This window comes from Eptatretus burgeri, chromosome 4 (genome assembly GCF_056783735.1).
Source record: "Eptatretus burgeri isolate ZD-2024b chromosome 4, Ebu_testis_v1, whole genome shotgun sequence".
Taxonomy (NCBI): Eukaryota; Metazoa; Chordata; class Myxini; order Myxiniformes; family Myxinidae; genus Eptatretus; species Eptatretus burgeri.
In genome coordinates, this window is record NC_140964.1 from 14,543,555 (window position 1) to 14,557,760 (window position 14,206).

Sequence of the window (14,206 nt, forward strand, 5' to 3'; positions counted from 1 at the left end):
CTGGCCAGCCGGTTCGTTAAAGATTTTTATTTAATTCTACAAATCCAAAAGTGTAATATTCACAAATCTTAACCAGTTTTTTTTAATGCAAAAGATCAATAAATTATCAGAGCAACAGAGTAAGCACCACATAACCAAGCAAGAAAAATTATTTTTAACACTAAACAATGAGAAGCATATCGACCAACCCTTCACAAACACCTACCATTGCAATACATTCACACCCAACCACTCATTATACTGAGCGATTATAAAACTAACAGTGACAGCGACAAAATATACCACAGTTGTCATTGTCTTTTCAAAGTAAATTCTTGTGACCTGTATTTGCTTGGAAAAATAATTTCTATTCCAGGAAGTATCTGCAAGAGTGTGTTATGTGTACTAAACCCTAAACGCATCAATGAACATATTGTTGTGGGCCAGGGGTCGGTGGCGAGAACGACCAGTTGGTGGGGGAGGTTTGCGTCGTCTCCCACCAAACTCCCCGGAATTGTTGGCCGTCGCTCGGATAACTCCGTGAGCGGGCGGGTCGTTTAACCGACCGTGGTCGCCAATATTTCAACCGCGTAGCGTAGGGTCTATTTGTCTATAACCAATTTACCTAATTAACTACACGTTTTCGACTTCCGGGGAAACCACGCCCTTGGCACGTCTTGCTCGAACCGGGTCACTCTACTGACTGCGGCAGAGTTCCAACTACCGACTACCAACTCCGGTTCGGGTGCAGCCGAGCGGAAACTGCCAAAGCCGTGCCAGCTGGAATGAATGGATTATCGGGTATAAAAACCCGGCTTAACTCAGATCCGAACCATGCTGGACCAATGCAAGAAGGGATGGAAACGAACTGGGAACATTTCTAAAGTTTTATTTCCAGTAAATGAAGACAGAAAGCAAGACTTAACACGAATATGCAAGAAGTATTTACAATGATCCAAAAACACTTATTCAGTTCTACTTAAAGACGGGCCCACACGCAGACACACACACAAAATGAAAAGAAACCCAGAGTCTTTATTGGACCGTCGCAGCCATGGAGAGAGACAAGCTGGGGGCCAGAGTTCGGTGTTGTACCTGACCGTCGGAGGAAGGGCATGCTCTGCGATGCGGCACCTGACAATGGTCACTGGTTTGCTCCCCAGTCGCACGTGTGGTACTCGAGGTTCGTGGTGGAGCTCGGGTGGTGAATGGCCGGGGTCCACGGAGAGGGGTCGGGGTCGCTCTTCCCTTCCTCGTGGAGGGCCAGCAGAGACACGTTCGCCACCTCGACGCCCACCAAAAACTCTTCAAAAGAACTTTTAAAAGACTCTCCAAGACCCCAAAAAGACCAACTGCCTCAGAGAGTGCTCGGGAATTTATGGACCTCCCTCAGCGGGGAGGGGCCTTGGTGAACACACCTCGCTGTCTACCTCTGATTGGACAGGTCCTGCAGCCCACGTTTCCGGGGCGGGGCCTTGGCCCCTGCCGTGAAACCCCAGCCACTCCTCCATGCTGGCCCACACTTGACGAGTAACAGTATCAATGCTGCAACAGCCCCTGCTGGGAAACCCCAGCCACTCTTCCACGTGAGTTCATACTTGACGAGTAACAGTATCAATGTTGCACAGGCCGTCGTGCAAGAGTTACAACATTTGTGGAAGGAACGTTGGTGGAAGCAGCAAGGAACGGCTGCAAGACCCTACCTTGGCAAGTCAGAGTGGTTGTAGACAGTGGGTGGGTAGTGGATCGTGATGGGGAATGGAATGGTTGGTGGTTGTTTGTTGGAAGTAAAGATTTAATAACCTAACTAAAAAGAAATCGCAACGCACCCCTTTGATTCTCCCGCGAGACAAAAGGAAGGGGATCTGACTACACACATACTTAACGACATAACTGACTTTTGGGACATCTGTATGTTGAATGCAAATGGTTTCCAGATCCGTTACAATATCTTTGAAGTGCAAGTGTCTTCCAAGTTCATTATGAAAATTGCAAATTGATGACAAATTGATTAAAAAAACTAGAATGGCACTCAGCAGAGCACATACCTCTGCCAAGTTGAACAGTTTACGTTTTCTATCCCACTGCGAGGCCGAATCTGCATCCAGACCTGAAGCAAAATCTAATCGGCTTGTTCTTGTCACCTAACCAACTCATCCACCTCGTTTTGCCAGAATCATAATCCATAACAACTCTTTGAAATATTGTGCTCTATATAGTTTTTGGCCCCAATCTCTCAATGCTGAAGAATCAATGAAAAAATTTAAAAATCTCGTATCGGGATCCTGATCCGAATCTTCACCAAAATCTGTGTGGCAGATGACGCTTCATGATAACAGGTCATGCAGCATTTGCTGTTATAGGACTTGACCTGTGCCATGCAACCTCATAAATTAGTTAGATTTTTACATATACAGTAAAATAAATACTGTTTTAACAAAAGTTTGAGTTATTTGTGTCAAACATGAAATGTCATTAATAAACTGATATTATTAATGACATATTTATTATACTCGTACATGGGGAGGAAAGGCGGGCTGAAATAAAGTAATAATATACATTTTGCACAAAAATAGAACTTTCTTTATTTAAGAAGGAATAGTACAGCATCACCGAGTTGCAACAAATTTAATAAAGTAATTATATCAAGCAGTCATGTCAGAAAACCAATATGTACTTCAGTTCATCAAAGAGCAAAAAAAAAAAATAAAATGTCCTGTATCGCACGATACTTGTGAAATCCATAAAACAAGTTTGACTTAAAAAATAATTGATGGTTGAATTCAATGACAAAATGCACAAATCCTCTTCAAATTTCAAATCAAATGGATGAAAATTGACAATTTTAGAAATGACTGTCAACTGTTTGGCCTTTGTTGACCTTTTGGCCGATGTTGACCTCAAAAACACTTGTTAGTTAAATTCAGTGATCTGAAGTATAAATCTTCTTCAAAATTCAAGTCAATGGGATGAATATTGAGGATTTTAGAAATTCCACCTAAGTTGTTGACCTTTGGCCTACGTTGACCTTTTGTTCCATGTTAACTTCAAAAATAATTGGCTGGTTAAATTCAGTGACCTGAAGTATAAATTCTCTTCAAAATTCAAGTCAATGCGATGAAAATTGAGGATTTTAGAAATCTCACCTAAGTTGTTGACCTTGGGACTATGTTGACATTTTGATCTATGTTAACCTCAAAAATAATTGGTGGTTGAATTCAATGACCAAATATGCAACTCCTCTTCAAATTTCAAGTCAATCGGATGAAAATTGAAGATTTTAGAAAGTTGGCCTATGCTGACCTTTTGGCCGATGATGAACTCAAAAATAATTGGTGGTTGAATTCAGTGACCTGGTATGCAAATATTTTTCGAATTTCTAGTCAATTGGATGAAAATTGAGGATTTTCAAAATTCGACAAATTTGGTGACCTTTTGACCTCAAAAACAATAGGCTTCTTGCTAATGACAAACTCTACCATGTGGGGAAGTTTCGTGAAGATCAGTTTCAAATTGTGACCTGCAGGCAATAAACATAAAAAACAAGTCAAAGACGTCGTGTAGAGCACGATACTTGCAAAATCCACCCCCCTCTCCAAAGGTTGCCATGGATACATCATATTGTCCATTTCATGAAGATTAAAATTCACAATCTGAATCAAAGTTCAGGTCAATCGAATGAAAAATGATGATTTCAGAAGTTTGACCTTTTGATCTCAAAAATCGTTGGTTTCCAAATTCAGTGACACAATATGCAAATCTTGTTCAACTTTCAAGTCAATCGGATGAAAAATGACGATTTCAGAAATTTGACCTCAAGATGACCTTTGACCTCAAAATCAATAGGCTTCTCAGGTGAGACTACCTCTACAACTCGGTAAAATTTCATGATGATTGGTTTAGAATTGTGATCTGAAGGTGATTGGCAGACAAACATAAGGAAAAAAAAGTGGGGAACAGAGACATGAGGAGATCTGTGGAAGGGAGAGGGATGGGGCGGGGTACACAGGGTAAACAAGATGGACACTACAGGGACTTTCAGGAAGGAAAGCAGGGAATTTGAAGGAGGTCGGTTAGGGGTGGATTAGCGAGGGTAGAAAAGATCGTGGTTTTGGATGGGGGAAGCTAAGAGGTGGTGGTGAACAGCTGTTTTGAAGACCTGGAGGGAAGAGTGGGATTGAAGAGAGTTTGGGAGTTTGTTCCATAGGTCGGAAAAAAGATAGGACAGAGTGGGGGGGAGGGGGAGGTGGCAAGACCGGAGAGGAGACCGTAGAAGACAGAAAGACCTCCAACCTGCCTGCAGTGAGAGAGTGAGAGGCCTAAAGACTCAGCCTCATTACAGAGATACCAATGATCCTAAATGCCTTGGTTTCCATAGCATGAAGCCAAGAAAGGTGAGAGGCAGGAGCACCAGCACAGATGAGAGCAGTACTCCATCAGGCTGTGGACGAAAGCTTTGTATGTGGTCAGGAGCTCAGGTGTGCCAGGGAAGGACTTTGCATGATGGAGGATTCCCAGTCGGTGACTGGCTTTGGAGGCCAGCTTGGAAATGTGGCTTTCCCAAGAAAAATCATGGCAGATTGTTCTTGTTACTTAACAAGCTTATCCACCTACTTTTGTCACAAGTCATCCACAACTTTTCGAGATATCATGCGATACCGTACATAGTTTTTGGCCCGATCTCTCAATGGTGAAGAATCACTTAAAAAATTCTCAGATCCAGATCCGGATTTAGATCTTCACCAAATTTAAGCGTTGCTGTCCTTGGCCGGTCACCTACACACACAAAAAAATTCAGAACGATTGCTTGAAAACTTTAGCCAAAAATCGTGTGACAAACAGACAGACAGACAAATGCTACAGACCAACATACTTGGCAAAAAAACAATTTTCGCCAAGTAATAACAAAAGCAACTGACCAATATACTTGAAAAATCTTCGATTTTGCAAGTAATAAACAGACAGACAGAAAGGGGTGAAAACATAACCTCCACCTTTGGTGGTGGAGGTAATAAGCTGGAGCCAGCATTTGAAATAAACGTTTGTAACAAACTTTTAAGCAGCAAGTTTGTACAGTGGGTTGCGATATCTTTCTAAATTGTTTGTCTTCTTTCATACGTTACTGACAACCGGGGAACTGATGTCGTCGCACTTGGCTAGAATACGTTACGATGATGACATTATTGATGTGAAATGAGTTTTGCTCGATTCAGAAATGTTGAATCTATTTTATTCCATCGCACTGTTCACGGCATATCCGTGTCCCTGCTGTTATTATCCCCACAATTTTTGAAAACATAGGGACAATACCCCTGGGCGCTCACCTGGTAGCAGCTGGATAAGATAACCAGGGAACCACTGGTAGGCATGGATGACCCACAAAATATGTAAGAAAGAAGAAAGTAAACACTATGGATTGTTTTTTTTTTTAATGCCATGAATAAACCTTGGTACATCATGGGTGATAAAGGTTGTGGTCAAGTTTCATCGAAGTTGTGTGTGTGGTTTTAGAGAAGAAAGCCAATACTTATTTTGGAGGGTCAACCCCCACGTAGAATCCCTTAGACCCCAAGTTTTTTTTTAATGTCATGAACAAACTTTTGTACATCACGGGTAATGAAGGTCAAGTTTCATCAGAATTGTGTGTATAATTTCTGAGAAGAAAGCAAATACCTCTTTTGGAGGGCAACCCCCCTTGTAGACTCACTTAGACCCCGATTAAAAAATATATATATATGTATTTAATGCCATGAACAATCTTAGGTACATCATGGGTAATGAAGGTTGTTGTCAAGTTTCAACGGAATTGTCTGTGTAGTTTCTGAGAAGAAAGCAAATACCTATTTTGGAAGCAAGCCCACCGTAGATCCCTTTAGACCAGGATTTTTTAATGCCATGAACATTATTTGGTACATCATGGGTGATTAAGGTTATCATCAAGTTTTAATCAAAATTGTTTGTGTAGTTTCAGAGAAGAAAGGAAATACCTGTTTTGGGGGGGGGGGCAACCCCACCCCACCCCACCGAAGGCCCGCTGAGAACCGGATTTTTTTTAATGCCATGAACAATCTTTGGTACATCATGGGTGATGAAGGTTATTGTCAAGTTTCATCGAAATTGTGTGCGTCGTTGCTGAGAAGAAAGCAAATATCTCTTTGGGGGGGGGAGGGGAGAGCGCAACCCCCCTGTAAACTCCCTCCATAGACCCCTTCAGACCCCCAATTATTTATTTATTTATCTTATGCTGTGAACAAACTTTGGTTCATCACAGATGATGAAGGTTGTGGTCAAGTTTCATCAGAATTGCAAAGCAACAACCTATTTTTTTTGGGTGGGGGGGGGGAGGGGCTCCATAGACCCCCTTAGGGTCCGATTTTTTTTCTTTTTTTTAATGCCATCAACAAGTTTGGTACCTACGTTGTGATGAACGTTGTGGTAAAGTTTCATCAAAATCGTATGCGTAGCTTCAGAGAAGTTGAAGGCATTTGTGGACGGACGGACGACACGCAATCTCATAAGCTCCCCAGAAGTACGTTCCAGGTGAGCTAACGAGGGGGAGGGAGGTTTTGTAATCGGCTCCTGTCTGTCTGTCTGTCTGTCGTCTGTCCATCCATCACTCTATCTCCTCAACGGTGGCACAGAAATTCCTCAAACTTGGTAATTATGATCACCACATGGCAAGACGGTGCACCGTGCAAGTGCAATATATGATTTTTTTTTTTGCCTCACCCCGCTAGGTTGTCAAAATGTCAAATGCCAAAAAAATTAATTATGGGCACATGTTGGGTGGTCTCCAGACTTCTCAGGTTTTCCGTCTGTCTGTTTGTTTGTATGTAATGGACAGCTCTGGAGGCGAGGAGTCAACCGATTTTGATGAAACTTGACTGGTAGGTTCATACCAGGATGTAGTTGTATGGTTTTGAGCGCCGTTGCTATGGACGCCACCGTTGCCGAGCAATGGGGCTTTGAAATTTTAGAAAAAATCCGAAAAATATATTTTTTTCGAAAATCAAAAATCGGCTTCCGCGCTTTTATGCGAACTATAATCAACCTCTTTGTCAAAAAATTTCAGCCCGATCCGTCAAAAACTGTATGACTAGTATGCAATTATATACCGACCACCCATGTTGCCTACAGCTTGTTTTAATGAAACTTTGTTTATGAAATCAACATTGGGGTTGCATGACATATCATGATTTTTTGTTGTTGTTGTTGTTGATTTGACTCCTGGTTCATGCCCCAGGAGGTGTTTGCTGTCTTCAGGTAATGGGAGTAGGGTGAGTATACTGATTTTGGCTCACTTTTCCCCATGTAAATGAATGGGGGATTTTCAGCGATTCATTTTTTTTTTCCCTTAAAAATAAACCCCCTTTTTAGCCCAAGGTATATTTATTTGTCTCCCCTTTTAACCTTGGGGCACTCTATTCAAATAACCAATGCAACAAGATATAGATTTGTTCAAGTCGCAAAATAGTAATGTGATTTGTTAAAGGTGATTCTGAAGAAATATCTGAAACATGTAAGCCTAGGGACACTCTTTTTCAAATAACCAATGCATATTGTTTAGCTCACTCATTGAACCTATAAAGATTTGTTCATTCTCAAATTCCTTCAATAGTTTAATTTTCTTTGTGCAATAATCCCCATCTAAAATATTTAAAAATAAAACATTTGAATCTTTATGTTTTTCAAGATACCCCTTTTGTGTCATTATGAAATGATATACTTCTCTCATTGATCTCATCCAACCACCCCCTGAGTTGCATATCATTTTGAGATTGTAGTAAATTATTTTTCCATTGTTCAATTGATAACCATCAAAGTTTTCAGTCCATTCAAGGATATTTATTTTTTTCTTTACATCCTCTAACTTACTAGTTTTTAAATTGATCCGCTTATTTGTTTTATTTACCTTTGTTTTAGTTATTTTTTCAATAAGACTTATTTGATATTTTTCACATTCATTATGTTTTCCATTTATATACCAAGACTGAGATTTTCTCCACTCTTTAGTTTGATTAATACTTGGTTCGACCATTTATATATTGTGAAAAACGCGGCGGTACCCTTAACAACCCTAACCCATTTTCCCATCGTTAAAACTTGTGTCCATATGGAACACAATCTATTCTATTCACTCTATTATACAATATCCATATGGAACACAGTCTATTCTATATACTCTATGATTAAATATTCACTCCATCATACAATATCCATATGGAACACAATCTATTCCATTATCTAAAATAAATCTCTTATCATCAAAGGCTCCTCATGCCTTTTTATTTACTTCTTCACAATATATCTTATGTTTATAACTTCTTATTGTATTCATTTTCCTATATTCTTCTTTCTTATTCATCAAACAATTATAATAATTTTGAAAAGTTATTGATTTCTTTATTACATATTTCTTTATTCCCTTTAACCTCTTATCAATCTGATCACCATACTTATAAGCATATGCCTTTGCTCTCAATCCAATAAACTCAATCATTACTTTTCCACCCAACTCATCCTTAAACGTACCAATAACCTTTTCATTCTTTTTTGAAAATAACTCACTCTTCTTACGATAATTACGTGTATCATATACTCCAATATTTTTCTTCATATCTGTATAAACATCATCAGTTTTTATGATGATCTCGGATAAAACTCTCAGTGTCCATATACAACAATGAAACATTTTCACCATACTCTTTCTTTAAGTCATTATACAAATAATCATACATCAATATCTTTGAAAAATCAAGAACTGCTGTTCCAATATAAATTGGTTTATCCATGACAATACTTTCCTTTTTCATATGAATAGCAGAATAGTTCTCTGAAAAAACCTCTTCTCTCTCAAAACTTTACTTGGTTTATTTATCAATCTGGAAGCTTCTTTCCAAGATGTTGTGAACCTAATGTTTTGTCTGTTTCTAACATTTTCCATAGTCTTTCCAAATACAGCATTATTCATTAATTTATAAAAGTCCCCTTCAAATTTTACTTTTGTATTTGCTCTCATATCTGTATTGAATTTAATATACTTTTCCATCCAAGGACTTTGTTTAAATTTTAAAACTCTATGAATTTAAGCAACTTTCAACCCAGCAGATAAATATTGTCTCAAGTTCCTTTGATGCAAAACATATCCCTCTTTATCATAGAATGTTGTTAATAACTTTTCTGTTGATTTACCTTTAATATCAAAACTTTTATGATAATCACTGAACCATTCTTTCATTGGGGTTTCTTTCTCACATGCAAAAGGAGGGCTTTATGCTAATTATGAAGATCACTTGGGTACCTCAAATCAACTTCAAAATAATAACCTTCTTCTTCCTCATTCAATTCCTCTTGAGAAGAAATAACAATATTCATCAAAGCCTTTTCATAATCCTTTTCTTCCACCCACTCTAATTTACCAGAAGGCAGAGATTGAGACATTGCCCATCCATACAAATTATAAGCATTAAATACATCAAATAATTACGATCTTTTTCACTCTCATAATTTGGAAGATATTTATTATTTGCTTTAGCATATCTTTTTGAACATACTTGTGATATTCCACCTCTCTTAGACTTCTCAATCATCAAAAGCATATCTACATCACTGATTAAATCTATATCTTGTTTTGTCATTTTCAACATTGCACTCCAAGCTAAACCAGGAGCTGTGAAATAGTGGGCAGGATCTAATCCATAACAATTTTTATTATGACAGAGTGATCTAAAAGCTTCAAACACATCAGCTAACTTGACTGGTAGGTTCGATGATGACATCGAACATGATGGAGGTTTTAATTTTCTCCATCAAATTCTCCACGATATATAACTCCACGATATATAACATCATCTCCACGATATATAACTCCACGAGGAGTGCAATGCAATGTATTATTTCCTTTCATATTAGTTTTGATTCCAAGTATCGACTGCATGCCTGGTGTTGGCTTCATGGTTAGGGTGGCGGGCTTGGGATCCTATGATCCTGAGTTCTAGACCCCACTCAGCTGTTGAATTAATACCAGGTGGGGTTAACTCTGCCTGTCATCCTTCCGAGGTCGGCAAAATGAGTGCCAGCTTGCTGGTATACTGTGTCGGAGTGGCGACCCGTCCAGAATTGTGTCCAATAACCAAGGAGACTGCTTCGGCAGCACCAACGCTCCACACAGAGTGTGGTCCCAATGGATGGAATGGATGGATTACACTCTGTGATAACGAAAAAGTTACATTGATTGCAACATATTTCTACAATCAGTATTTAAAGCTTTGACTGACAAATGTATTATACGGGCCAAAGGATTAAACTTCGTTTTCTTAAAACTTTGACTATTGACCATGATCGATTAAACTATCGATCGCGATCGAACCAGCACGCTAACTAATCTGAATGGCATGTTAGACCATTTGAGAACCGGCACACTTTACCACTTGAGAACTGGAAAGCTCGACCGCCAGAACTGGCACATGTTACTATTGACGCGATCAAACCAGCACCCTCATCCCAATGACACGTTAGACCATTTGAGAACCAGCATGCTTTACTACTTGAGAACCGACATGATAATCCTCAGAGCATGCCAGACCATAAGAGAACTGGACCGCTAGAGAAGCAGCAGGCTTATCCAAAGCGCAAACTGGAGACTGTTAGAGAACCAGCATGCTCGAGTCAGTATGTACTGTTCAAGAAAACGCAGTTACAAACCCACTTCCTTTAATGCCAAAATACAGTTCTGATTCCAAAACAGCAGAAATTATTTTGGAGAAATTTACGATTTCAAATTAACTCGTCTTGTTCCGACGAAGCAGTCAGCATCTCTGTGTGTTTGAATTATTTAGTTGTCAGTTTAGCTAGGTTATCATACCATGTTGCATCAATGTGTCACATGGTGCACATGGATAACCTGTGAAGCAAAAGTGCAGCTGCTTATTTGCAAAACAAAGATTTAGTTCACCCGTCCAGGTGCTCAGAACTGTGCCAGATAATTCAAGATTTATACAACTATAAACACCCTTTGCGAGCATTGGCAAGTCATCTCCCCCCCACACTCCCATATGCAGGGGAAGGGGAAAGGAGGTGGGAATTTTTTTTTTTTTTTTGCCCATGACCTGACCCTGAGTACTACCAACACGTATGCAAAATATGGTGTACTTCGAACCAGCCCTGTTTTATATGCCTCTGCTGACGAAGTCGCCGGAGGCATTATGTTTTTTGGTTGTCCGTCCGTCCGTAGGTCTGTCCGTACATACATCCGCCCATGTTAATTTTCTCTGTTTACTCTACAACCGCTTATCCGATTGACACAAAATTTTGACCATAGGTGCAACGACTCATATTTGTTATTAAAACATTCTACATATCATAGGTCCGTGGTGTGGCAGCCATGTTGGGAAAAAGGAAAAACTTTGGACCTCTGTATCTCCGAAACCGGTCCGTGGAAAAAATTGAAACTTGGAACATGTGAAGTACTCCCCATGGGAAACAAGTTTGATTTTTTTTTTGATGATGTCATAGGTGGCTTCATTATGACATCATAATTGCATATGTCAAATGCTTCATCCGATCATTATGAAATTTTTAAGGGTCACCTTGGGCTAAATTGTATGGAGGAAAAAATTTGATGTCGTCGGTCACGTGGTTCAGCAACCATATTGTTTTTAACATGAAAACCTTCAAAAATCTTCTCCGAAACGGCTGAACAGATTGACGTAGAACTCTACAGGTATGATTGCCTGTCCATGAGGAACAAAAAGTTCTCCACCTATGATGTCATAGGTTACATGGTTTGGCCGCTATGATATTTTAAAGAATAAACCTCAAAAAATCTTCTTCTCCAGAACGGCTTGACAGATCAAGGGGAAACTTCACCCATATGTTCCCCACACCTTGAGGATATTAGGGTGTTCACAAATGATTAATAGGTCACATGATCTGGCAGCCATATTGGATTGACCAAAAATCTTTAAAAAATTATTTCTCTTGAACCGCTTCATCAATCAATATGAAACATCAGTTATGATCTCGTAGTCACGGGATGTTTTAAATTTCAATCTGATCGGACGCATTGTCTGGCAGCCAGAATTATTTAATATTTTGAATCTGGGTTCAGGGATTTAAATCAAACTTGGTACATGTATAATGATGTAATAATGTGGGCGGCGGCATATCTGGTGACGTCGAAGAGTGTCATTCTAGTTTTCTTTGATTTTCAGATGTACATATTACACACATACAGAGAATGGCCTTAATTAATATAGGAGAATGACAATGGATAACCATCACTTAGTCTTACACCATGTACACACAAATCCTAATAATGCCATTTCACATTGTTTAAGATCAGGGTGTCTTATAAAAGGTTACACCCCCATTGAATGTTTTCTGTCCTATGGCTGTGAATAACTCACGAGGATTATGTTCTTCTTTCCAGATGTAAATGTCTCAGCGAAGTGGAGAACAGAGTGTGTATAGTGGAAGAATATCATAACAATCATTCCGCTATTATCGTTTTAATACGTTTTAGAACCCAATTGTCCCGATTTATAAAATGTCTTCAGTTGCTCTTTCCAATTAATGATATGAGTCTTGTACGCACAGACGAAAAAGAAAAACCTGTCAGGATTTAAAACTAACTGAGAGGTACAGCTATGCTGCGTCTACAAATGCGTGAATAATGTGTTCTGCCAATAATAAAAATTTAGTAATGGCAGCATTTCGTTGTACGTGTGTCTTTCTGACCCTTGTAAGACACCCATTCAGTTCTGGGAGAACTGAACATCTGGCGACGAAGATGGAATGTTCAGTTCTCATAGAACTGAATGGGTGTCGAAGTCTTACAAAGGACAGAGAGACTCACTTGTCTGTGGGGGCTTGTCAAGGGGTGGTGTGTGGTTGATGTGTGTTTCTCACCCAAGTACCACCTTCGTCCACTCCCCCACCCTCTCCTCGGAAACAAAAAAATAAAAAAAACTACAGAAAAAATAAAAATATAAACAATATTTTTAAAACGCACACAAAAAAAAAACACTTTGCTTTTTTCTTTTTTTTTTTTAAATAAAAATTGGTCTCTTCTTGATGTGGCACAGGCACGATGGGCCGAATGACCTCCTCGTGCGTCGAAATTCCTTGTGTGTAGAATGCCACCATAACTGAAACAATTTCATTTTGCGCTTGCGCAGACCGAGCATGACAAACATTATTCACTCGTACACAGACGCAGCATAGCGATACATCATACTGATGTTATAGGACTCCTAATCAAATATCTACAAGGACAGTAGGACACGACGGACAACCTGACATACACACGATGCACACGAGTCAAACACGGACCAATCGGACCAATTTTTTATGACGTTTCCCCAATTGCATTGCTGCGTCAGAATCCTTCCCCCACGTAAAATGAGGAACGAGTCTCACTGGTGAAGGCTGGTGTCGATCCAGGTTTGTGGACAAGTAGAATGACAGATGAAATCGACAGGATGTCGATTTAGATATGCTAACTGCTATTGCAAGCGATGAGAAGGTGACTTTTCAGGTGTTAACCCTTTGACGGAGCAAAAGAGGCTGAAACGTCAGCTTCTCCTTGCTTCCAACGGTGGTTATCATACTTCAATCAATGTCCTGTTCATTTCATTAATTGTTGATCCTTCCCCTGTGCACCGTCAAATTTCTCAGATTCAAGTGCAGGGTATCCCATAAAACATCCCATAAATAAAATGTAACTATAGTATTGCAACTCGTACTTCGCTGGATTCATCCTCAGGTGCAAACACGGACTTGCCCGCAATCCCATATCACCATTGCCGTGCTTCACCGAATTGTTGGCTTGGTGGAACCCAAATGCTTTCAAAGTGGGCCTCTGATGAACAATGAATGAATGATTATGTGAATTTGCGGTCTTGTTAAGGTAAATGATATTTACTGCACGATATAACACCGTGGACCTTCACCTTATATGATTTAAGAGTGAGCCAAGCCAATTGGAACCGTAGTCGAGTCCATGATTTGAACGGGTTATTATGCATTAATAGTGCATTAAAGCTGTGGCTCCGAAAGGTTAGCGGAACGTAAATACGGTTCAGATTAATGTGGCTAACCTTTACTTATGCAAAGGTAAGCAACGTCAGGCACATTGGCATCGGAGGGAACCTCCTCCAAAGTCCCGTTTGACCCGGTGAGGTAATGGTGTGGTGCTTGTTTTGGGGTGTGTTGACAATCTCGAACC

At 39.7% G+C, this 14,206-nt stretch overlaps 1 protein-coding gene across 1 annotated transcript in view; it reads left to right on the forward strand.

Moving 5' to 3' along the window:
• The window catches only part of LOC147027508 (uncharacterized), a 410,973-nt gene that overhangs the window by 377,870 nt on the left and 18,897 nt on the right, over positions 1 to 14,206 (forward strand). The window lies entirely within an intron of this gene.